The sequence below is a fragment of the Sapajus apella genome, unplaced genomic scaffold (genome assembly GCF_009761245.1).
Source record: "Sapajus apella isolate SASKATOON/1434 unplaced genomic scaffold, GSC_monkey_1.0 scaffold73, whole genome shotgun sequence".
NCBI classification, from domain to species: Eukaryota; Metazoa; Chordata; class Mammalia; order Primates; family Cebidae; genus Sapajus; species Sapajus apella.
In genome coordinates this window covers 1936563-1962292 of record NW_022437013.1, presented here as the reverse complement: position 1 = coordinate 1962292, position 25730 = coordinate 1936563, and positions in this window count along the sequence as shown.

Below are 25730 nucleotides of genomic sequence, written 5' to 3'. Positions count from 1 at the left end.
TGTTAAATAGATATTTTTTAGTGTATAATTTTAATTCCTTTGTCATTTTAGTATGTTTTTAAAGTTATTTTCTTAATTGCCCTGAGGGTTGCAGTTAACATCTTAACCCATAATAGTCTATGTCAAATTAATACCAATTTAATTTTAATAATATATCAAAACTTTTCTCCTTTAACCTCTCTATTCCCATTCATTGTGCCATTACACTCACAGAAATTAATTTTTATAATTCTGTATCTATCAACATGGATTTATAATTATTGGCTTATGCAGTTGTCTTTTATATGAGATAAAAGAAGAAAAATATAACAAGTAAGAATACATTTATTTTGTCTCTTGTATTTACCTATAGTTACCTTTAGCAATACTCCTTGTGATTTCATGCAAACTCAAGTTATTGTCTAGTCTCCTTTCATCTGATCCTGATTTAAATTATTGCCCGGTGTCACTTTCTTTCAACCTGAAAAGCTATGTTTAGTATTTCTTGTACAGCAGGTCTACTAGCAATGAATTATTTTCTCTAGGAATGTCTTAAATTCCACTTATTTTTTGAAGTATGGTTTTGCTAGCTATAGAATCTTTGGTTGAAAATCTTTGTCTCTCAATCCCTAAAGTATGTTACTCCACTGCCTCTGGCCTCATCATTTCAGATGAGAAGGCAGCTGTTAATTTTATTGAGGATCCCTTATACATGATGAGTCACTTCTCTCTTGTTTCAAGATTCACTATGCCTTTGGCATTCGACCATTTGACTATGATGTGTCTCTTTGTATATTCCTTTTCTTCATCTTACTTGAGGTTTGTGGAGCTTCTTGGATAAATTTATTAATGTTTTCCATCTAACATAGAAAGAGTTTGACTACTGTTTATTCACATGTTTTTCTGCCCATTTCCTTTCTTTCTCCTCCCTGGGTTTTTCATTACATAAATGTTGTCCTTAATTGTATGCCACAGCTCTCTAAGTCTCTACTCACTTTTCTTCATTCTTTTATCTTTCTGTTCCTTACATTGAATACTCTCAATTGACCTTTCTTCACATTATCTTATTCTTTTCTCTGCCTGCTCAATTCTGCTATTAATTACTTCAGTTAATTTTTCATTTTAGTTATATTTTTAAACTGAAGGATTTCTACTGGTTTATTTTTTAGAACTTCTTTTTATTGATATTCTCAATTTGATGAGACATTATTCTGATATTTTCTATTAGGTCTATAAACATGTTTTTTTAAAAAAACTTCTTTAGATATACTTAAAATAGTTTATTTGAAGTGTTTGTCTAGCACATACGATATTTGGACATTCTCAGGGAGACTTTATATTAATTGCTTTTTTTCCTTTGTGTATGATATTTTCCTGTATCTTTGCTCATCTCACAACTTTTGGTTGAAAACGAGACTTTTCAAATAATCTAATGTAGCAAATTTGGTAATCATATTTTCTCCATTTCCCAGGGTCTGTTGCTTTTGCAGGTAGTTGTTGTTATTTGTTTGTTCTGTTACTTTTCTACACTAATTCATTAAGTCTGTATTATTTATTCTGTGTTGCCACTGAAATTTTTGCTAAGTATAGTGGTCATATGGCACCAATAATTTCCCTAGTCTTTGCCAAAGGCCTTTTTGTGCATGTTTGGGCCCAAATTCAACACTCAGCCAGGCAATTGAAAACTCCATTTTATCCCTTACTGCCTGCTTGTGTAATGTCTTGAGGTTAGCCAGAAGTGGGAGCTTAAGACCTTCTCATATCTTTCTTGGACATGCAAACAGCTGTACAGAGACATGTGGCCTTCCACATTCTCAGGAACACATAACGAGCTTTCAAAGCTTCTTTGGTCATCTTAATTCTTAGATTTTCATTTTAAGGTTTTTGGGTAGTTAACCTCAGGAAGCCATAAAGTTAACCAATTATTTCTAATTTTTGTTTTTTGGAACAAATGCCCCTAAGACAAAGGCTTTTCACACTGTGCAAGCTCCATGTCTAGTCAAAGAAGGCTTTGCAAGTAGAGTTTCCCAGTCACCAGAAAGATCAAATAATGACAATTCTCTGGCATAGAACTTTGAAGAGGCTTCAGATCCATTCTGCCTCCTGGCTGTGAGGCTGTCTGTTTCCAACAAGATTAAGGGCCTTTGATTTTCAAGCCTACTGTGGAGGTGGAGGAGGGAAAGATGGGAATAGGGTGAGTTAAAATGGCACAAAACTTACTGCTCTCACTAAGACTCAATTTTTTTTTTCTCTCAAATAAAACCATTCTTCAGATTGCTGCAAGCTTTTTGTGAATTTCCATCGTTCTGAGAACGTTGATTCTGTTGTCTCTGTTTTCTCATTGATCTTATGGAGGAGAAAATTTTCAGAGATTCTAACTTCATCATTTTTACTGACTTCCCTCTGTTTTTGTAAATAATATTTTATTGGGACCGTGAACCCAAAAGTATCTGAGACAGATCCCAGTCAATTTAGAAAGTTTATTTTGCCAAGATGACGGACATGCACATGACACAGCCTGATGACATGTGCCCAGGGTGGCTGGGGCACAGCTTGATTTTATAGATTTTAGGGATACATGAGACATTAATCAATATGTGTAAGATGTACACTGGTTCTGCCCAGAAAGGTCATAGGGAGATAAAGACGAATGATTGCATTTTTTTTAAGACTCTGATTAGCCTTTTACTAAATACACAATTTACATGTGAGAGGAGGGCAAAGGAATAGTCACTTATGCCTTAGTCTGGCTTACTGAAACAATAAAGCAGAGGAAGCAATCAAATATGCATTTGTCTCACATGAGCAGAAGGATGACTGTTTTGAGTGTCCTTTATCCACAAGGAATTTATCTGTGGACAAATTGTGTGGAAAATATGTAGCATTTTTATCTTTGTAGCTATCTTATTTAGGAATAAAATGGAAGGCAGTTTTGCCTGATGTTGTTCCCAGCTTGAATTCCCTTTGGTTTAGTAATTTGGTGGTCTTGAGATTTAATTTTTTTCAAGGGCATAGTAGTGTTCATTCATTTTATGTATTATTTCATATTACAATGGGAGAACTGAAGAGTCATGACAGCCTGTATGCCCTCCAAGTCTAAAATATTTACTACCTTGTCCTTTACAGAATAAGTGTTCCAACTTCTATTATATGACATTTTTATATTGTGTTGGAAGTTAGGCTAGTTCAGTTGCTCCTAACCTAGGTTCTCACTAAAATCATTTGTGATGCTGGCTTAAAACTCAGATTTGAGCACCCCCCACCCAGAAGTCTGATTCGATGGGTATAGAGTACAACCAGCAAGTCTGTATTTTTTTTAAATGCTTCAGGAATCCTAATGCAGATAATTCTATTATTGGGAACAACTGAAGTAACTGATTTCTAGTATTCTTTCTAAATGAATGATTCTATATGTTAGATTTCCAGTAGCAAGCCCTAGTAACAACAAATGGAAAAAATAATCATATGCTGATTACCAAGCATTGTGTTTTCACTCCTATTATCAAAAATGTTCCATTTCGCTTAAAGGGATTCATCTCTAGTTTATTATAGTCAATAGCCCATGGAGGAAGCATTAGTGAACCTGAAAGCCTGAATTTTTACAAGTGTGTGTGAATTGCCCTTTACTGATATTTTCTTTCAAGGCTCCAAACTTACTCAATTTTCTTACTTGATTGACAGATCTCAAGAAGGCTCAGGGCCCTATTTAAAAAAATACACTGTTCTTTTTATATAATATAATATAATTATAAGTAAGCCTCTAATTAATGAAATTTGCTGTAGAGGCTCTGTTTTTATAAATCCACTCATGTTTATGACATACACATAATTATTAATACTTATTTGACTAATGGATACTAACAGAGGGACTTACTCATATATGAGAAAAGAGCACTCAAAGTTAACTATTCTTCCATCTGAAGACCTTTTCCAATACCCCTTGTCTCTAAAAGTCTTCACTAATAAAGTTGACTGATTTTAAGGTATTATTTAACTAAATTTATCCATTGAAACAGATGAGCAAATTATTTAAACATGTCCTTAAAACCCCCAGAATTACTCTTTAAGTTAAATAGCAAAAATCCCTAAGAATAAATACTTTTGTGTGGGTGGCTAGGGAGTTTAATGAATTTTGATTCCCTAGGCATGCAATTACTAAAGGATTAAAGTGGATTGATTATGCACAAAGTTTCATTTTTGCTTAACAAAAGATAAATAATCAAAACTACCTAAAATTTTACTTGTCTTGGAAGGATGCTTAAGCCAGTTATGATATCAAAGGTAACTTTTGTTTGGCCAATAAAAATTATTACCAAGAATTATGGAATAGCCCTTACATAATTCAATAAATCATTAACTTTCTAATTTGGGAAAATTTTTCTTCATTGTAAATACAACTATTTCTCACTATTTAATGAAGAAAAGGTGTGTCCAAATAGAATGTATTTGTTTGGTAGGGCTGCCATAACAAAATACTACAGAATGTGTGACTTAAACAACACAAATTAATTTTCTCACAGTTCTGGTGGCTGAATGTCCAAGACCAAGGCATTGGCAGGGTTGAGTTCCTCGGAGATCTCTCCCTTTGGCTGGTATATGGCTGCCATCTTGCTGTCTCTTCACAAGGTTGTTCCTCTGTGGGCACACACCCCTGGAGTCCCTTCCTCTTCTTATAAGGGCCCCAGTCATATTGAATTAGAGCCCTACGCTAACAGCCTTATTTCGATTTAATCCCATTTTTAAATGCCTTACCTTCAAATACAGTTACATTCTTAGATACTGAGGGTTAGGGCTGCAACATGAGTTTTATGGAAATACAATTCAGCCCATTCAGCCCATGGCTGATGACTTAGGAAACTATAATTTACAAAATTAGTGTTTATCTGGGCCTGTGAATCTTTTTTAAAGTCATATAAATGAAAAATATGTAGACAATAGAGGAAAAAGAGGTCGAATCATATAGGAATGATGGAACCAGTAAAATGAATATTTACAGAAAGTTAGAGTGAAAATCTACTTCATGCATCAATAGTAGTAGGACCAATGTAGAAGTAATAAACTTCATCATCTAAGTAGTGCTTTAGCTGTATTCTACAAGTTAGATGTCGTGTTTTCCTTATCATCTCCTCCCAATTATGTGCTCACTTTCTTTCTGATCATCTGCGATCATCTGTGGTCCATTAATTATTTGAGAAGTGGCTTTTAAAAAACTTTCAAACAAATGAGATTTTCATCATCTTTCCATTACTGATTCTAAATTTTAATACATTGTGATCATAGAATGTGGTCAGTATAGTATTTATATTTGGTATTTATTAAAAACTGTTTCTTAAATTGTTATGTGGTTAAATTTTAGAAAGAGTCTATGTGTGCTTGAAAATAATGAATATTTGTAAATTACTGGGGGCACAGTTGTATATATATATATATATATGCACTAGATTAAACTGTTTGAAATGTTCAAATATTTTAGGCTATTATAGATTATTGGAGTATTCAATCATTTAATGTCTGAGAAAGACGTTAAAAAATTTTGCAGTGTGACTGTGGACTTAACAACATCTGAATATATGTATAATAGTTTTTTCTTGTATACTTTGAGGCTGTACTGTTTAATGAGTACAGAGCCAGAATTTTACAACTTCCTAATGAAAAGCTCCTTATGATTTTTAAGTAAAGATGATCTTTATCTTTTAAAATGCCTTTAATCTGAAAGTCTATTTTGATACTACTTTTGATTTGCTATGCTTTTTTTTTTTTGGATAGCATCTATTTAGTGTATTTTTTCTTCTTTTATACCTGTTTTTTTATTTTTGTATTTAAATTTTAAATTTTTTTATTTTTGTATTTTAAATTTTATTAAAATATTCAAGCTTGCAAAAATTAGATATATTGGTCTAGTAAGCTGTCTTGTAATTATCTTCATGCTTAAATAGTTGTCCACATTTTGCAAATCTTGTTCAATCTCACACCTTCATGTATATCTAGGCATCTTGTAAGTTACGGAAAAAACAGGATATTTTATCCCAGATCATATACTTTCCAGCTTATATTTTTCTAGTATTTTATTCCCTCCTGGTTAGACAGCCACCAAAGTAGTTACTATTAAGAGTGGTCTTCACAGTCAGTGCTAGGTTAACATACACATTTACTAATTTCTTTATTCATCAGTACTTCTTACATTCAACTCATTTTTTCTCTGAGGTTCAGCTTCCTTCTTCCCAGGGTAGCTTTAGAATATTTTGAGCTGAAATACTGTCTATTAATTACAGGAGAAAGTGTAAGCAGACAAAAGGTTACTACATTATTCCAGTCGTGAAATCCTAAGAGTTTGAACTAAGGTGTTGCCAATGGAAATAAAAAAAGAACTGAGACATTACAGAAGTGACTGTGTTGTAAAGGGGGCTGTAATCTAAGGTAAATTAAATTTCTATGAAGGTTTACTAGATATTTGGTGAAGCCTCAACCTCTATTTAGAAACACATGGAGAATATTTTGAACTGTGGACATACTAAATTTGAGCTGTTTGGGAGACATTTGGGTAGTAAACGTTCTATAGATGTTTGAAAATGAGCCTGTCTCAATGTAGAAAGTTGAAGATGGAAATACACGATTGACAAAAGGAGCACATTTTTGTCCAAAATTCTAAATTCACCTCATCTTCTCCCCCATCTTCTGAACATGTACATACATCTCCTCTTTACTTCCCTGGGGAAGCCAGGGTAGGGAGTGCTTCACTAGATTATCTCTGGTGATCTAACATATCTTAATTTGACAATGGTTTCAAGTTTTGTTATTCAAAATGCTATCTGTGGACCAGCAATAGAACTTGGGAGCTTGTTAGAAATGCAGAATCTCAGCTCAGTCCCAGACTTTGTAATTTGAGAATCTGTATTTTACCAAGATCTACAGGTAATTCAATATGTACATTGATTGTTGAGATTCACTATTTTGAGGCAGTCTTAGACCTGGCTTTGTGTGGGTACATGATTATCTTCAAATATATCTCTTCACCTGATTTTACTTTTGAGTGAGGAAAATGACAGATAAAAACATTCAGCCTTAAAAGCCAAGAATTGACACCATAGTTTTTCCTGAAAGCAGATTTGGGTACGAATTAAGAGACATAATAGTAGATCCAGAGAATAAAAGGTAATTTGAGGTGACTGCAAAAGCCGGCTGGTGGAAGTCTCTTTATTAGATTGCACATTAGCATTTCAGTTATTGGATCATGAGGAGCTCTGGAAGTCCAATGGGAGGGGCCAAGCAGGCAGGGTAAATTTGTGGTGGGATGCAACACCCAAGGGACGTAAAGAAACAGTTATTTGCTAAACCATGGGTAGTATTTCAGCATTGTGACAAATAGTACAACCTTACCCTGGGGAGTCAAGAAGAGTGTGGCTCAGGGATATCCATTTCATAGCCTAATGGCATATATTTCACAAATAGAGATTATCCAAGACAAAATTCTTGGTAGCAAATTTGTAAGGAAGAAATAGAGATATTTGCAGAACTTTTTGGAAGTACCCCTTCAATTTCATTAAATTGAAGCAGCTACTGCTATTCTTATGTTTCGAGTTTATTCTTATATATGTTTTACTCCTGGAACTTTTATGCTACTGAGGAGGAGATATAATTTTCCCTCTGCCCTCATAAGTTAGTAGTTTGTAAAAACCCCTGTAATAAAAGACAGACTAACAAGAGAAAAACAAGTAAGTTTATTAATGCATGCAGTGCACAACACAAGTGACGAACCTCAATAAAAGGTAACTCAAGGCAGTGGCTTAGAACTCTGGCTTATATACCATCTCCAATAAGGAACAATGAATTTGTAGAGAAATGACAGGATAAGAGAAAATAGCTTTATGCTTCCAAAGACAGGAAACTATGGGAAAGCAAATGCAGTACATGGGAAGAAACTAACGGAGTTAAGTTCATTTACAGATTATCCTGGTGTCATCTCTGGGCTGATAAGAATTGTTTCCAATTAAAGACAATTTGCATCCTGTCTTTAGGATAGAGAGTTTGTCCTCTGGTTGCTGCTTCTTAATTGCCTTTAGCTCAAAAATATGTTTTATGCCAAAGAGGTATATTTTGGGGTGACATAGTCTGCATTCCTTTAGCACTGTCAATTACACATCTTAGGAACTAAATGTATTATAATTGGTTTTGACTTTTTGCCATCACTAAAATGAAAAAACTACTACTCTCTATCCATATCTATATGAAAACACTTCGCACAAGGCATGAGGAAACCAATGGGATATAATTACATCTGTTATATTCTCTCCTTATTTCAGGTGAGATACTATCATTGATTTCACCCTGGGTATTAAAAGTAGCATTTTTCCTCAAAAGACAATATTTCATTTAAACTGGATAAATTATAACTTTTTTTTTAAATTGCAAGATTAAATATAAAAAATAAGAGTAAACATAATCTAATCAACAAAAATTCAAACTCGAAAAATGGGCAGGAAACATCAGCTCTATGTTTGTTGCAGTGCTTGAAAGTTACTAAATAACTAACAGAGTCAATTTGTGCTATTTACAAATTTACAAGTTTCCTTCTAAGCTAAATTTAGATGTTATGCATTAATGGATACAGTTCATAATAAAAAAATAACATTTAATACAACTTGCATAATTGAGTAAATTATTTGTGCTTTTTTGCTTAATATATGTTGAAATATATTGCTCAGTGTAACAGACATTAAAATTGCAAACTAGGTGAAGTCCTCAATATCTATACCAGAAAGGAGGAAATGAGGAAGACATAAAAGTTGAATTGGGGCCATCATTCTAATCTTTACCATCTGCAGTACATAGATGTGAGCCAGTGAAACATAAATGTAGCCGTTAATAGATGATACTATTATTTCATATCAGTTGTTCTTAAAATTGCCTGGAGAAAGACTTGTGGTTTTAGCTCTAATATATAAAGAGCTTAGACATCATTACTACATTTCTTATAATAAGAAAAAGCTGAAAAAACTGAAAAGGACTTACTAGAGAGATGAAGTTAGAGGGCAAACACTAGCCCAAAATTTGGAGTGACAGTTAAATCCGGAGAGTTATAGCTGAGATTTGGTTACCTGGAGTAAAAGCTGCTGTAAGCCATAAACTCATAGAAACACTTAAATGGTGATTTTGATGAATTGTTAGAGATTGAATGTAGTATAGTATAAAAATGAAAACCTCCTGTGGGCAAAAGTCTTAGACAGACACCTACACTTTTGTGGGCTTTATGTCTAGCAACCCCACGAGATTCTCACAGTATAGATTTGAGGAAGATCTCCTCAAGGGTCTAGCAGAAGGAACAAAAGAATAATCCTCATAAGATATTACAGAGCATTCTCCATAACAAAGGCCTACTCTCCAGAGGTAAAGACTTTACCAGAACATAGTCCCAGAGCCATGGGGGTAGAGTCATTCTCTGGCCTTCCTGTTTCACTTAAATTTGGAGATGAGATAAACATTTTTTTAAGAAAAAAAAAAATACAATTAAAAAAACACTTGTGAATGTCATAGGCCAAAGACATAGGCCCACTAAAAACTGAGATTTAATTGGAAGATTATAGGATTCTTCCACTTTTCCACTGAAACAGCTATTGCTATTCTTATGTTTCTTATGTAATTCTTATCACAATTACAACAGGAATCTATTATAATAATAATGACTATAGTTGAAAGAGTTGCAATATACAGAATCTCTATAAGGAAGAATACTTAGACAAAGCCAAGGCAAGACAGGAGGCGAAAATAAGGACACTACAGGAATTTGAAGACTTTTTCACTTATAGCTTATTAAATACAGCCCAACTTCTAGCCATATTACCATCAATCATCACATTAGAGATAGATTTACCTCAGTTACTATTACATAAAACACCATTCCCAGCCCTCAACAACAACAACAAAATACAAGGCACACCAAAAGGTAAGTGAAAACAGTCTGAAGAGGTGAAGCATTAGAACCAGGTTCAGATATGACAGATGCTGAGTTTATCATACAGAGAATTAAGACATTTATGATTAGTATGCTAGATAGTTATGATTAGTATGTTAAGGTATCTAATAGGGAAAATAGATAACATGCAAGAACAGATGGATAATGTAAACAGAAAGATGAAAACTCTAAGAGAACATGAAGAAGAAATGTTAGAATCAGTGAGCTTCAACATAAGTCAACAGAAACTTCTCAAATGTTAATACAAAGGAAAAAAATAGATAATGGAACATCCAAGATGTGCAACAATTTCAAAAGATATAATGCATGGGAAATTAGAAAGAATTGAGCAGAAGTAATATTTAATACAACTATAGACAAGAACTATCCAAATAAGACAGACACCAAAGCAATGATCAAGAAAGCTTAGAGAATACAAAGTAGAATAAACATCAGACATATTAGGCATTGAAATATCATACTCAAATCACAGAAACTCAAAAATAAAAAGAACAATTTGAAAGACGGTAGGAGCATGAAACACATTATTTATGTAGAAATAAGAATAAGAATTACAGCAGATTTCTCATTTAAAAAACATGCAAACCAGAAAAGAGTAGAGTAGGATATTTATTGTTCAAAGAAAGAAACTACTAACCCAGAATTCAATATACAGTAATATAATTCTTCGAAAGCAAAGAAGTAAAAGACTTTCTCAGACAAACAAGAACTGAAGGAATTCACCACCAGTATACTAGCAGACTTGCTCTGCAAAAAAGTTAAAAGATTTTCTTCAGGTAGAAGGAAAATTATATAGTTCAGGAACTTGAATCAACACAAAGAGAGTGTTGGAAAAAGAATAAATGAAGGTGAAATAAACACTTTTGTTATTCTTATTCTTAAATAATTTAAAATATAACTCTTTAATGTAATATGAGTAACAATGCATTGAATAATTTTAGCATATAAATAAGTGAAATAAGTGTCAGCAACATCATAAGGAGAAGGAGGAAGAAATTGTGGATACTTTGTTAGTGTGTATTGGCACTGCATGTAATATAGAATGATATTATTTGAAGGTTGGCTTAGATTTGCTAAATATGTATATTATAAACTTTAGGAAAACAGCTTTTTTAATAACAATAATTGCTACACCGAGAGAGTGTATATAATCATATAAAATGTTCAGTTAAAGCCAGATAAAGCAGAAAAAGAAGCCTATGTCAATGAATAATAGCAATTACAAATGCATTTGATGTTAATCCACAATATTATTTCAAACATATCAATAATAATTTTAAATATCAGTGGTTCAAATGAACCAATTAAAATACAGATATTACTAGAGTAGATGAAAAGACAAGACCATAATATATAATTCAATAACAAATCTACTTAATTATAGTGAGCCCTATGTGTTAAAAGTAATGAGATGAAGAAAGATACATCACACTGACACTAAGAAAAATAAAATTGAAGTAGCTACATGAATTTCACAAAAACAAAATTCAGAACAAAAACAAGTTATCAGTGACAAAAAGGATACTACATAATGAGGAAGGGATCAATTTTCTAAAAAGATGTAACTATCCTAAACATGTATGTACCTAATAACAGAGTATCAAAATGCCTGAGGCAAAGATTGATAGAATTGAAGGAAAAATAAACAAGCCTTCTATAAAAGGTAGGGATTTCATCAGCATACACACAAACATCTCCATCAGTAATTGATAGATTATACTGGCAGAAAGTGAATAAGGATATATTTTACTTGAACAGCGCTATCAATTAATTGGATCTAATTGAAATTTATAGAACAACTCATTATCTTAGAGAATTAGATGTCGTCTTACTATACAATTTAGCAATCATGTGTCTAAGTATTTACTCAATTGATTTGATACTATATGTCTGCAAAAAAAACTTCATGTGCATATTTGCAGAAGTTTTGTTTATAATCACTTATTATCATACTTACCAAAGTCACCAAAGACTAGAAGCTATCATAGTATCTTTTGATGAGTGAATGGATAAACAATGGATTAATATTCAGTGATAAAAAAGAAATGAGCTATCAAAGTATAAAAAGTCAGGGATTAAACCTAAATTTATATTTCAAAATAACAGAAGGTAGTCTATAAAAGTTACATATTGTATTATTCCAATTATGTGACATCCTGGAAAAGGCAAACCCATGGAGATGGTAAAAAGTTCAGTGATTGTCATGTTTTCTGCACAGAGAGGTGGGGGATTAAGTCACAGGACATTTATTAAGGTGTGAAACTGTTCTTTACGATACTATAGTGACCAATATAGTACATTAAACATTTGTGAAAATCTGTAGAATTTCAAAGCCCAAAGAGTAAACCTTAGGACAGCAAATTTTAAAAATCATTCATGACGTTGGAAGATTCCAGGATGGAATGAAGAATAAGACAAAAGGATCTTAATGTATTATAAATACATGAGAGAACCTCACTAAAGGGGGAGGGGTAAAATGCTGATCTCAGCAACTTTAAAAATGAGAGACCTCTATAAGATAAAAGACAAAACAAACTATACCTAAGCACTTTACTGTAGTTGATAAAGTAGTTTCCCACAGGGATACAAGTTAACAATTTTAAAAGAACTATACAGCTGTCCCTCAGAATATGTGAGAGATTGGTTTCAGGCCCCCATACCAAAATCTGCATTTTCAAGGCCCACATTCAGCCCTGCAGAACCACATATATGAAAATTTGGACTGCTGTATACATGGGTTTTACGTCCCAATAATTCTGTATTATTTATTTATTTTTAAGACGGAGTCTTGCTCTGTCACCCCAGCTGGAGTGCAGTGGCACTATCTCGGCTAACTGCAACCTCTGCCTACTAGGTTCAAGAGATTATTCTGCCTCAGCCTCCTGAGTAGCTGGGATTACAGGCATGCGCCACCACACCCGGCTAATAGTTTGTATTTCTAGAAGAAATGGGGTTTTGCCATCTTGGCCAGGCTGGTCTCTAACCCCTGACTTCAGGTGATCTGCCTACCTTGGCCTCCCAAAGTACTAGGATTACCGGTGTGAGCCACCGCACCTGGTCGAATTCTGTATTTTTAATTACCATCTGGTTGAAAAAAATCTGTGTATAAGTGGACTCACACAGTTCAAACTTATGTTGTTCAAAGATCAATGTACATGTATGTCAGTATTTAACAACTGATGGTTTGAGCCAGATTTCTCACTTGGAGTGGAAGGCTACAGATAATCAAGAAGAAGAGGTTAGAATGATCCATGGGGTAACTGATTAGGGTGGGAGATATCAGTATGAGCTCATCTTTAGCTCAGTATATATTGATTAGCTAGATATTGATATAGATACAGATATTTACATGTAGATCTATTTTTCTGTACGTGTATATGTGTGGTGTGTTTGTATATGTTAGGAAATATATACATGTTTTCTTGTTCTCTTAACTGAGAGGATCTAAAAGCAACAAAACTCTAGCAGCAATGAGCATACCTATCACCTAGATCTTGGTTTCTATTAATAATATCATTCTCCAATAAAAGAAACCGGGGTCCTTGAAAAAATTACTAACTCCAGGACTGGGAGAAGAAATATACAAAAAGAACTGGAACCCTCCTGTAGTGCTATAAAATAAGAAAGTGTTTAAAATAAATAAATAAACAAAAAAGCTTACAATGATGGGGAAATGTCAAGAGAATACTGGAACCAACTGAAAGAAAAGCTTCTAATGGTCTATGCTGAAACAATTTGATCAGCAAAATTTTATGGTATTGGACTATAAGCCAAAATATGAAATAAATGCCTATGAGTCCATACTAATAAAAATAAAGGATTGAATAAATAAACAGAGGAGAAGAGAAGAATCTCCCATGCTCAAAAATTCCATGTAATTTATATAGACAAACATCCCTAAAGGCAGTAGAGCATAATTACGTACTCTTTAAGTGTGGGATGTTTGTAGTATCTTTCTTCCAAAGGGTATAGAAAAATTTTTAAAAAGGAACTTTACAGTAGAGACACCTAACACTACCTCAAAGCAGGTGATCAAGGTTAACATCAATCCAACAAATGATAGTGATAGTGTGTACCCTAAAACTAATGTGATGAGATTTGTACTTTATTTCTGTGGTCTTCTTTCCTCAAAATTTTAATAATGAGAAAAACACCAGAGACATCCCAACTGAGGGACATTCTACAAAGTACCTGGCCAGTTCTACTTGAATTCTCAAGAACTTCAAAAACACGGAAAGTGCGAGATGTCAGAATCAATAGAAGTCTAAGGAAACATGACAACTAAATGCAATAGGATCTTCTGCATAGGATCCTGTAAACAGAAAAATAACCTTTGGACAATTTGGAAAAATCTTAATAAAATATATGCTTTAGTAACATTAATACGTCAATATTGATTTATTAATTGTGACAAATATACTATACTAAGATGCTAATAATAGGGAAAACTGTGTGGAGGTATACAAGAACTCGCTGTACTATCTTTACAATAGCTCTATAAATCTAAAGTTGTTCTAAAATAGACTTATTAAAGTTTTTTTTTTTAATTTTGATCTGAGACATATATATGTATATGCACCAGATGCAAGCTTCAGGGCCCCTCACCTGAACAAACACATTTTTTAAGATCTTATGATCTAAGGTCAATATGTTCACATGGTCTCATATTCTTGCAATGATTTTAAAACTGAGATATTTTAAGCACAATTAGTTAAATAACTGTTCTTTATACTTCAAATCTCTCTCCATCATTCTTTCTCTCATGTAGTTTTGGCGAGGGCACAGACATTTTGGGGATCAGGGTAAAAAGAAGTTGTGTTAGAAATACATTTAATTTGGTGGTGGAGGAATGTGTGAAATTTTGGTTCTCACTTATTGTCATCTATAATTACAGCTAGTATTACTGGCATAAGAATACTTTCTAAGTATACTCCTACAGCTATGCTAACTTACCTTGCATTATGACAGGAGACTGTAAGGTCATGTTACATTATGAATGTGTGCTGCAGTGAACAGCCAGAAATACAAGAGTAGTGGGGAATCTAGATTTGAAATATACATAGCCAGAAGGTGAATTTTCACATATGTCCAGTTTCCCAATGTCTACCTTTTTATTGGTGTCCTTAAACAATTTAATTATTGATATGGTTGGATTAAAATCTATTACCTCAAGAGTTGTTTTTTATTTATTCTCTGTTATAGTTTCTTTTCTTTCTGCCTGCTATTGAATTACTTATTTCATTTGCTTCCACTATTGGCTTATTATTTTAATTCTTTAAGAAAAATGGAATGTTTCTCCAGCTTTACTTTATGTATTTTTAGTTTATCACAGCCTACCCAAATAATATTTAGAGCCTGTATTAGTCCATTTTGCATTGATGTAAAGGAATATCTAAGGCTGAGGAATTTATAAGGGAAAAAAGTTTGATTTGGCTTATCGTTCTACAGCCTGCACAAAAAGCATGACACCAGCATCTGCTTCTGGTTAGGATCTTGGGAAGCTCTTACTCATATCAAAAAGCAAGGTGAAGAGGAGTGACATGTCGAGAGAGGGAGCAAGAGAGATGCCAGGCTCTTTTATACAACCAGTTCTCATGTGAACTAATAGAGTGAGAACTCATTTATTACTGTGGGGAGGGGACCAAGATATTCATGAGGGATCTGCTCCCATCACCCAAACACCTCCCAAGGCCCTACCTCCGATATTGGGGATTACATTGAAACATGAGATTTGGAAAAGACAAACATTCAAACTATATCAGAGCTCCATATTTACTATAAGACCCATAAAAACATATTCTTAAATTTTTCTCTCTCCTTTTTTGTGCTATTGTTATATATTTTACTTCTACATATGGTATAAGCATACAGTGTATTATTATTTATCTTGTATATAGTATACTTTAGAGTTATTAAAGTAAAAAATGTACATTATAGTTACCTTCATTTTAACTATATGCATTTTTTCATTGTTTTGTCTTTATGTATATATCCAAGTTATTGTCTGGTAACATATTTTTATGCCTGGAGAATCTGCTTAAACATTTTTTTGTTGTTGTAATGAATTCATCCTGTAACTTTTTTTTTTTTTTTTTTTTTTTTTTTACAAAAAATTCTCTCAGCCTTTTTTTCTGGTATGCAAAATCATGTTTTCCCTTTATTTTGAAAAATATTTTCACTTGATATAGAATTTGAGTTGATGGTGACTTTCTTTGATTACTTTAAAGATGTCATTGCATTGTTTTCTTAGTTGCATAGCATCTGATGACATAGTGAATCTAATTATTCTCTTTTTTCTTATATATAATGTGTTTTTTCAACTCTGGCTGCCTTAAAGATTTTCTCTTAATCATCGGTTTAAGCCATTTAAGTAGGATGTTTCTAAGTCTGTTCTTCTTTATTTTATTTGGGATTCTCTAGGACTTTTAGGGTATAATGACTTGATTTTTGGAAACCTCTATGGCACCACTTCTTTAAATATTTATTCTGCCCAGTTCTTTCTCTCTTCTTCTGTGATATAGCTACTCAGATGCTAGACCATTTGATACCGTTCTACAATTATAGGATATTTCATTCTTTTCTTACTTCTTTTTTTCTCTTTGTATGACAATTTAGGTAACTTTTGTTGACACCTTCCAATTCATTGATTCATTCCTCAGCTAGATGAAGTCTACCTGAAAAACTATTTAAGGCATACAGCATCTCTATTACATTGATTTTTTTTTTTAGGTCTAGTATTTCAGTGTGATTGCTTTATATGGTTTAAATCTTTTTGTTGAAATTCTACATCTGTTCATTTATATCAACCTCTTTTTCCACTTGAGCCTTTAATATATTTAACAATAGTTAGTTTTAAATTTCTATTTTATATTACCAATATCTAGCTCATCTCTGAAGCTGGTTTCGTTGATTATTTTTTTTCATCATTTTATAAATATTTTTCCCCATTTATTTATTTTATTGTATTTTAGGTTTTGGGGTACATGTGAAGAACATGCAAAATTGTTGCATAGGCACACTCGTGGCAGTGTGATTTGCTGCCTTCCTCCCCATCACCTACATCTGGCATTTCTCCCCTTGCTATCTCTCCCCAGCTCCCCACCCCCCACTGTCCCTCCCCTATTTCCCCCCATCTGACCCCAGTGTGTAGTGCTCCCCTCCCTGTGTCCATGTGTTCTCATTGTTCAACACCCACCTATGAGTGAGAACATGCGGTGTTTGATCTTCTGCTCTTCTGTCAGTTTGCTGAGAATGATGGTTTCCAGGTTCATCCATGTCCCTACAAAGGACACAACCTCATCGTTTTTGATGGCTGCATAATATTCCATGGTGTATATGTGCCACATTTTCCCTATCCAGTCTATCGTCGATGGGCATTTGGGTTGGTTCCAGGTCTTTGCTATTGTAAACAGTGCTGCAATAAACATTCGTGTGCACGTGTCCTTATAGTAGAACGATTTGTAATCCTTTGGATATATACCCAGTAATGGGATTGCTGGGTCAAATGGAATTTCTATTTCTAGGTCCTTGAGGAATCACCACACTGTCTTCCACAATGATTGAACTAATTTACACTCCCACCAACAGTGCAAAACTGTTTCTATTTCTCCACATCCCGTTGATTGTTTTAGAAAATGTTTTTTTCTGGTGTCATTGTTTTTAATTGGTTATTTAATATGTGTACAGTAGAGATGATATAAATAGAAGATACGCTTTGAATGAGTTTTCCTCTTTTTTTATTAGGCTTGTATTGTGCAGTGTCTAGTTAATCTTCTCAAGATTTGCACCAGGTTTGGCATTTGTTGTTGCTAGATACTGGGTATGGGAAAAGAGTTTAACTAAAGTGATCATGAGAAAAATTTTTGAACTGATAAAAATATTCTGTATTTTAATCTTAATAGCAATTATACAATAGTATGCATATGTCAAAACTCATGGAACTATATACCAAAATTTGTGAATTTTACTATGCACAAATTATACTTCAATAAGCATTTGTAAGGTACCATCTATGTACTTAGACCTCGAAAAAGACTATTAAGTGTTACAAAAACTTTAAAAAAAAAAAAACAACAGGAAAGTTCTCAAATAAACACCCAACATCACAACTAAAAGAATTAGAGAATCGAGACCAAGCAAATTTAAAATCTAGCAGAAGACAAGAAATAACTAAGATTAGAGTAGAACTGAAGGAGATAGAAACACAAAAACCCCTTCAAAAAATCAATGAATCCAGGAACGGGGTTTTTGAAGAAATTAATAAAAGTAGACCACTAGCTAGACTAATAAAGAAGAAAAGACTCAATAAAAAATAATAAAGGGGCTACTACTAGTAACCCCACCAGAGACCACTATTAACACCTCTATGCAAATAAACTAGAAAATCTAGAAGAAATGGATAAATTTCCCGAACACATACACCCTTCCAAGGCTAAACCAGGAAGAAGTCAAATCCTGAATAGACCAATAATAAACTCTGAAATTGAGGCAGTAATAAATAGCCTGACAACCAAAAAACAGCCTAGATTTATATAGATTTACAGCCAAATTTTACGAGAGGTACAAGGAAGAGCTGGCACCATTCCTTCTAAAATGATTTCAAACAACTGAAAAGAAGGGACTTCTCCCTAACTCATTTTATGAGGCCATCATCATCCTGATACCAAAACCTGGCAGAGATACAACAAAATAATAAAACTTCAGGTCAATATCTTCCAATATCTTTGGTGAACATCGATGCAAAAATCCTCAGTAAGATACTGGCAAACCAAATCCAGCAACACATCAAAAAGCTTATCCACCAGTATCAAGTCGGCTTCATCCCTGGCATGCAAGGCTGGTTTAACATATGTAAATCAGTAAATGTAATTCATTACATAAACAGAACTAAAGACAAATACCACATGATTATCTCAATAGATGCAGAAAAGGCCTTTAATAAAATTCAACATCTCTTTATGTTAAAAATTCTCAATAAACTAGGTATTGATGGAACATATCTCAAAATAATAAGAGCCATTTATAACAAACCCATAGCCAATAGCATACTGAATGTGCAAAAACTAGAAGCATTATCTTTAAAAACTGGCACAAGACAAATGCCCTCTCACCACTCCTATTCAACATAGTATTATAATTTCTGGCCAGGGCAATCAGGCAAGAGAAAGCAAGCAAGCAAATTCAAATAGGAAGAGAGGAAGGCAAACTGTCACTGTTTGCATACAACATGATCCTATATCTAGAAAACCACATTATCTCAGCCCAAAAGCTCCTTAAGCTGATAAGCAACTTCAGCAAAGTCTCAGGACACAAAATAAATGTGCAAAAATAACAAGCAATCCTATACATAAACAATAGACAAGCAGAGAGCCAAATCATGACTCAACTACCATTTGCAATTGCTACCAAGATAATAAAATACCTAGGAATATAGCTAACCAGGAATGTGAAGGACCTCTTCAAGGAGAACTGCAAATTACTGCTCAAGGAGAACAGAGAGGACACAAACAAACAGAAAAACAGTCCCTGCTCATGAATAGAAAGAATCAACATTGTGAAAATAGCCATACTGCTCAAGGTAATTTATAGATTCAATGCTATTGCCATTAAACTACCATTGACATTTTTCACAGAATTAGAAAAAACTACTTTAGGAGGAGGATCCAAGATGGCCGTTTAGGAACAGCTCAGGATTGCAGCTCCCAGTGAAAGCGCAGAGGGTGAGTGGACGCCGCATTTTTATTGCCCACAGACTAGGAAATTCCCAGGCGGAGGAGCTCCACAGGTCACCAGCGCGGCTGTTTTGGCCAGCGCGGCTGTGCCGGCCGGCGTCGCTGCTTTGCCCTGCACGGCTGCTTTGTCCTGCGCGGCTGCTTTGTCGGTGCCCCAGAGCGGCGGTTCTCCATACAAAATACACTGGTCCGGGTGCCCTTTTGGCTGGCGACTGGAGCCATGGGAAGTCGCCCATTCATCTGTTTAACAAGGGGACTGAGCTGGGAACCAGGAAAGTAGATTCCAGGGCAAAAAAAAAAAAAAAAAAAGCGCCACAAACCTCAGTGCCACTGTTTAAGCCAGCGCAGTGAGTGGCCGCAGGGGAAAACAAACAGACCAGGCGCCTCTTCAACAGGCGACTGGAACACCAACTTAATAAAGGCTCTGAGGCAGGGAGCCAGGCGATCAGGCTCGGCTGATCCCATCCCCACAAAAGAACAGCAACCAGAATCTCTGGATTGAGACTTTCACAACAAGCGCAGCTGAACCCCGGACGGTCCAGCTCTGTGGGGGAGGGGCGTCCGCCATTACCGAGGCAGCCCGCCACGACGGAGGTAGTCAGCCAATGCTGAGGCAGCCCGCCGTTGCCAAAGCAACCCGCCATTGCTGAGGCAGCCCGCCATTGCGAAGGCAACCTGCCATAGCAGAGGCAGCATGCCGTTGCCAAGGCAACCCGCCGCAGCAGAGAGACTCCGCCTCAACAGAGGCTGGCCACCATCTCCGAAGCAGTTCTAACTACATCCATATAAACAGGACTGCAGGGAAGTTCACTCGGCAGCTGGGCGGAGCCCACAGCAGCTCAGCAAAGCCTCTACAGGCCGACAGTGAATAGGCTGCCTCCTTGCTGGGCAGGGCAGCTCTGAAGGAAAAAAAAAAAAGAAGGCAGGAGCATAACGGAAACTCATAAATAAAGCCCTAAATCCCTGGGACAGAGCACCTGGGAATAAAAAGCAGTTTATGAGTTCTGCTGCAGCAGACCTAAACGTACCTGCCCAGCAGCTCTGAATGAACAACAACAGAGCTCACAGCTCACCATTTGAGCTCCTATAAAGAAGAGACCATCTCCTCAAGCAGCTCCCTGACCCCTATCCAAAAGAGACACCTCATAAAGGAGAGATCAGATTGACACTAGGCGGGTATCCTTCTGGGACAAAGATAGCAGAAGAAGAAAACTGGTAACAACCCTTACTGTTCAGCAGCTGCTGCAGGTGAACCCCAGGCAAGCAGGGCCTGGAGTGAACCTTAGCAGACCTACTGCAGAGGGGCCAGACTGTCAGAAGGAAACCAAGAAACAGAAATAACCTCATCATCAACAAACAGAACGTCAATCTGAAAGATTTGAGACCCAATCTGAAAGCCAGCAACTACAAAGTCGACAGGTGGGTAAATCTTTAAAGATGGGAAGAAACCAGCACAAAAAGGATGAAAAAACCCGAAACCAGAACACCTCTCCTCCTACAAGGGATCATAACTCCTCACCAGCAAGGGAACAAGGTTGGAGGGAGAACGAGTGTGATGAAATGACAGAATCAGACTTCAGAAGGTGGGTAGTAAGAAACTTCTGTGAACTTAAAGAACATGTTCTAACCAAATGCAAAGAAACTAAGAACCCTGAAAAAAGATTTCATGAAATGCTAACGAGAATGGACAAAATAGAAAGGAATATAAGTGAATTGATGGAGCTGAAAAACGCAAAACGAGAACTTCGTGAAGCATGCACAAGTATCAACAGCTAATTTGACCAAGCAGAAGAAAGGATATCAGAGGTTGAAGATCAACTCAATGAAATAAAACAAGAAGGCAAGACTGGAGAAAAAAGAGTAAAAAGGAGTGAACAAAATCTCCAAGAAATGTGGGACTATGTGAAAAGACCTAATCTACGTTTGATAGGCGTACCTGAATGCGACAAAGAGAATGAATCCAAGCTGGAAAATACTCTTCAGGATATTATCCAGGAAAACTTCCCCAATCTAGCAAGGCAGGCAAACATTCAAGTCCAGGAAATACAGAGAACACCACAAAGATATTCATCAAGAAGAGCAACCCCAAGGCACATAATCGTCCGATTCACCAGGGTCGAAATGAAGGAGAAAATACTAAGGGCAGCCAGAGAGAAAGGTCAGGTTACCCACAAAGGGAAGCCCATCAGACTCACAGCAGATCTCCCAGCAGAAACCCTACAAGCCAGAAGAGAGTAGGGGTCAATATTCAACATCCTTAAAGAAAAGAACTTTCTCCGCAGAATCTCTTATCCAGCCAAACTAAGCTTCATAAGTGAAGGAAAAATAAAATCCTTTGGGAACATGCAAGTACTCAGAGATTTCATCACCACCAGGCCAGCTCTACAAGATCTCCTGAAAGAGGCTCTACACATATACAGGAACAACAAGTACCAGCTCAACTAAAGGGCAAAACACCCAGCTAGCACCAAAATGACAGTATCAAATTCGCACATAACAATATTAACCCTAAATGTAAATGGACTAAATGCCCCAATCAAAAGACACAGACTGGCAAATTGGATCAAAAGCCAAAACCCATCGGTGTGCTGTATCCAGGAAACCCATCTCACATGCAAGGATACAAAAAGGCTCAAAATAAAGGGATGGAGGAAGATTTACCAAGCACATGGAGAGCAAAAAAAAGCAGGAGTTGCAATTCTCATCTCTGATAAATTAGACGTTAAACCAACAAAGATCATAAGAGACAAAGAGGGACATTACATAATGGTAAAAGGATCAATGCAACAAGAAGAGCTAACGATCCTAAATATATACGCACCCAATACAGGAGCACCCAGACACATAAGGCAAGTTCTTAATGACTTACAAAGAGACTTAGAGTCCCACACAATTATAGTGGGAGACTTTAACACCCCATTGTCAATATTAGACAGATCAACCAGACAGAAAATTAACAAGGATATCCAGGACTTGAACTCAGGCCTGGACCAAGCAAACCTAATAGACATTTACAGAACTCTCCACCCCAAATCCACAGAATATACATTCTTCTCAGCACCACATCACACCTACTCTAAAACTGACCACATAATTGGGAGTAAATCACTCCTCAGCAAATGCAAAAGAACGGAAATCGTAACAAACATTCTCTCAGACCACAGAGCAATCAAATTAAAACTCAGAATTCAAAAACTAACCCAGAACTGCACAGCTTCATGGAAACTGAACAACTTGCTCTTGAATGTTGACTGGATAAACAATGAAATGAAGACAGAAATAAAGATGTTCTTCGAAACCAACGAGAATGAAGACACAACACACCAGAATGTCTGGGACACATTTAAAGCAGTCTCTAGAGGAAATTATATAGCAATAAGTGCCCACATGAGAAATAAGGAGAGATCAAAAATTGACACCCTATCATCAAAACTGAAAGAGCTCGAGGAGCAAGATCAAAAAACCTCAAAGTCTAGCAGAAGACAAGAAATAGCTAAGATCAGAGCAGAACTGAAGGAGATAGAGACACAAAAAAACCTTCAAAAAATCAATAAATCCAGGAGCTGGTTTTTTGAAAAGATCAACAAAATAGACAGACCACTAGCCAGATTAATAAAAAAGAAAAGAGAGAATAACCAAATTGATGCAATAAAAAACGATAAAGGGGATATCACCACAGATTCCACAGAAATTCAAACCATCATCAGAGATTATAACAAACAACTCTATGCACACAAACTAATAAACCTGGAAGAAATGGATAAATTCCTGGACACTTGCCTCCTGCCAAGCTTAAACCAGGAAGAAGCCGAAACCCTGAACAGACCCATAACAAGGTCTGAAGTTGAGGCAGCAATTAAGAGCTTACCACCCAAAGAAGGCCCAGGTCCAGACGGGTTCACAGCTGAATTCTGCCAGACATACAAAGAGGAGCTGGTACCATTCCTTCTGAAACTATTCCAAACAATACAAAAAGAGAGGATTCTTCCCAAATCATTTTATGAGGCCAACATCATCCTGATTCCAAAACCCGGCAGAGACTCAACAAGAAAAGAAAACTTCAGGCCAATATCCATGATGCACATAGATGCAAAAATCTTCAATAAAATACTGAGAAGCCGATTGCAACAGCACATCAAAAAGCTTATACACCATGATCAAGTAGGCTTCATCCCGGGGATGCAAGGCTGGTTCAACATACACAAGTCTGTAAATGTAATTCACCACATTAACAGAACCAAAGACAAAAACCACATGATTATCTCAATTGATGCAGAGAAGGCCTTTGACACAATTCAACATCCCTTTATGCTAAAAACCCTCAATAAGCTAGGTATTGATGGAACGTATCTCAAAATAATAAAAGCTATTTATGACAAACCAACAGCCAATATCATACTGAATGGGCAAAAACTGGAAGCATTCCCCTTGAAATGTGGCACCAGACAACGATGCCCTCTCTCACCACTGCTATTCAATATAGTATTAGAAGTTCTAGCCAGAGCAATCAGGCAAGAAAAAGAAATAAAGGGCATTCAAATAGGAAAGGAGGAAGTCAAATTGTCTCTATTTGCAGACGACATGATTGAATATCTAGAAGACCCCATCGTCTCAGCCCCAAATCTCCTGAAACTGATAAGCAAGTTCAGCAAAGTCTCAGGATACAAAATCAATGTGCAAAAATCACATGCTTTCCTATATACCAATAACAGACTTAAAGAGATCCAAATCAAGAACAAACTTCCATTCACAATTGCCACAAAAAGAATAGAATACCTAGGAATACAACTAACAAGGAACGTAAAGGACATCTTCAAGGAGAACTACAAGCGACTGCTCAACGAAATAAGAGAGGACACAAACAGGTGGAGAAACATTTCATGTTCATGGTTAGGAAGAATCAATATTGTGAAAATGGCCATACTGCCCAAAGTAGTTTACAGATTCAATGCTATCCCCATCAAGCTACCAATGACTTTCTTTGCAGTACTGGAAAAAACCACCTTAAACTTCATATGGAACCAAAAGACAGCCCACATAGCCAAGTCAGTTCTAAGCAAAAAGAACAAAGCAGGAGGCATCACACTACCGGACTTCAAACTATACTACAAGGCTACAGTAATCAAAACAGCATGGTACTGGTACCAAAACAGAGATATAGACCAATGGAACAGAACAGAGTTCTCGGAGGCAACACAACATATCTACAACCATCTGATCTTTGACAAACCAGACAAAAACAAGCAATGGGGAAAGGATTCCCTGTTCAATAAATGGTGTTGGGAAAGCTGGCTAGCCATGTGCAGAAAGCAGAAACTGGACCCTTTCCTGACACCTTACACTAAAATTAACTCCAGATGGATTAAAGACTTAAACATAAGACCTAACACCATAAAAACCCTAGAAGAGAATCTAGGCAAAACCATTCAGGACATAGGTGTAGGCAAGGACTTCATCACCAAAACACCAAAAGCATTGACAACAAAAGCCAAAATAGACAAATGGGACCTAATCAAACTCCAAAGCTTCTGCACAGCGAAAGAAATAGTCATTAGAGTGAATCAGCAACCAACAGAATGGGAAAAAATTTTTGCAGTTTACCCATCTAACAAAGGGCTGATATCCAGAATTTACAAAGAACTAAAACAGATTTACAAGAAAAAAACTAACAAGCCCATCCAAAAGTGGGCAAAGGATATGAACAGACACTTTACAAAAGAAGACATACATGAGGCCAACAAACATATGAAAAAATGCTCATCATCACTGGTCATCAGAGAAATGCAAATCAAAACTACATTGAGATATCGTCTCACGCCAGTTAGAATGGCGATCATTAAAAAATCTGGAGGCAACAGATGCTGGAGAGGATGTGGAGAAATAGGAACACTTTTGCACTGTTGGTGGGAGTGTAAATTAGTTCAACCATTGTGGAAGACAGTGTGGCGATTCCTCAAGGACCTAGAAATAGAAATTCCATTTGACCCAGCAATGCCATTACTGGGTATATATCCAAAGGATTATACATCGTTCTACTATAAGGACATGTG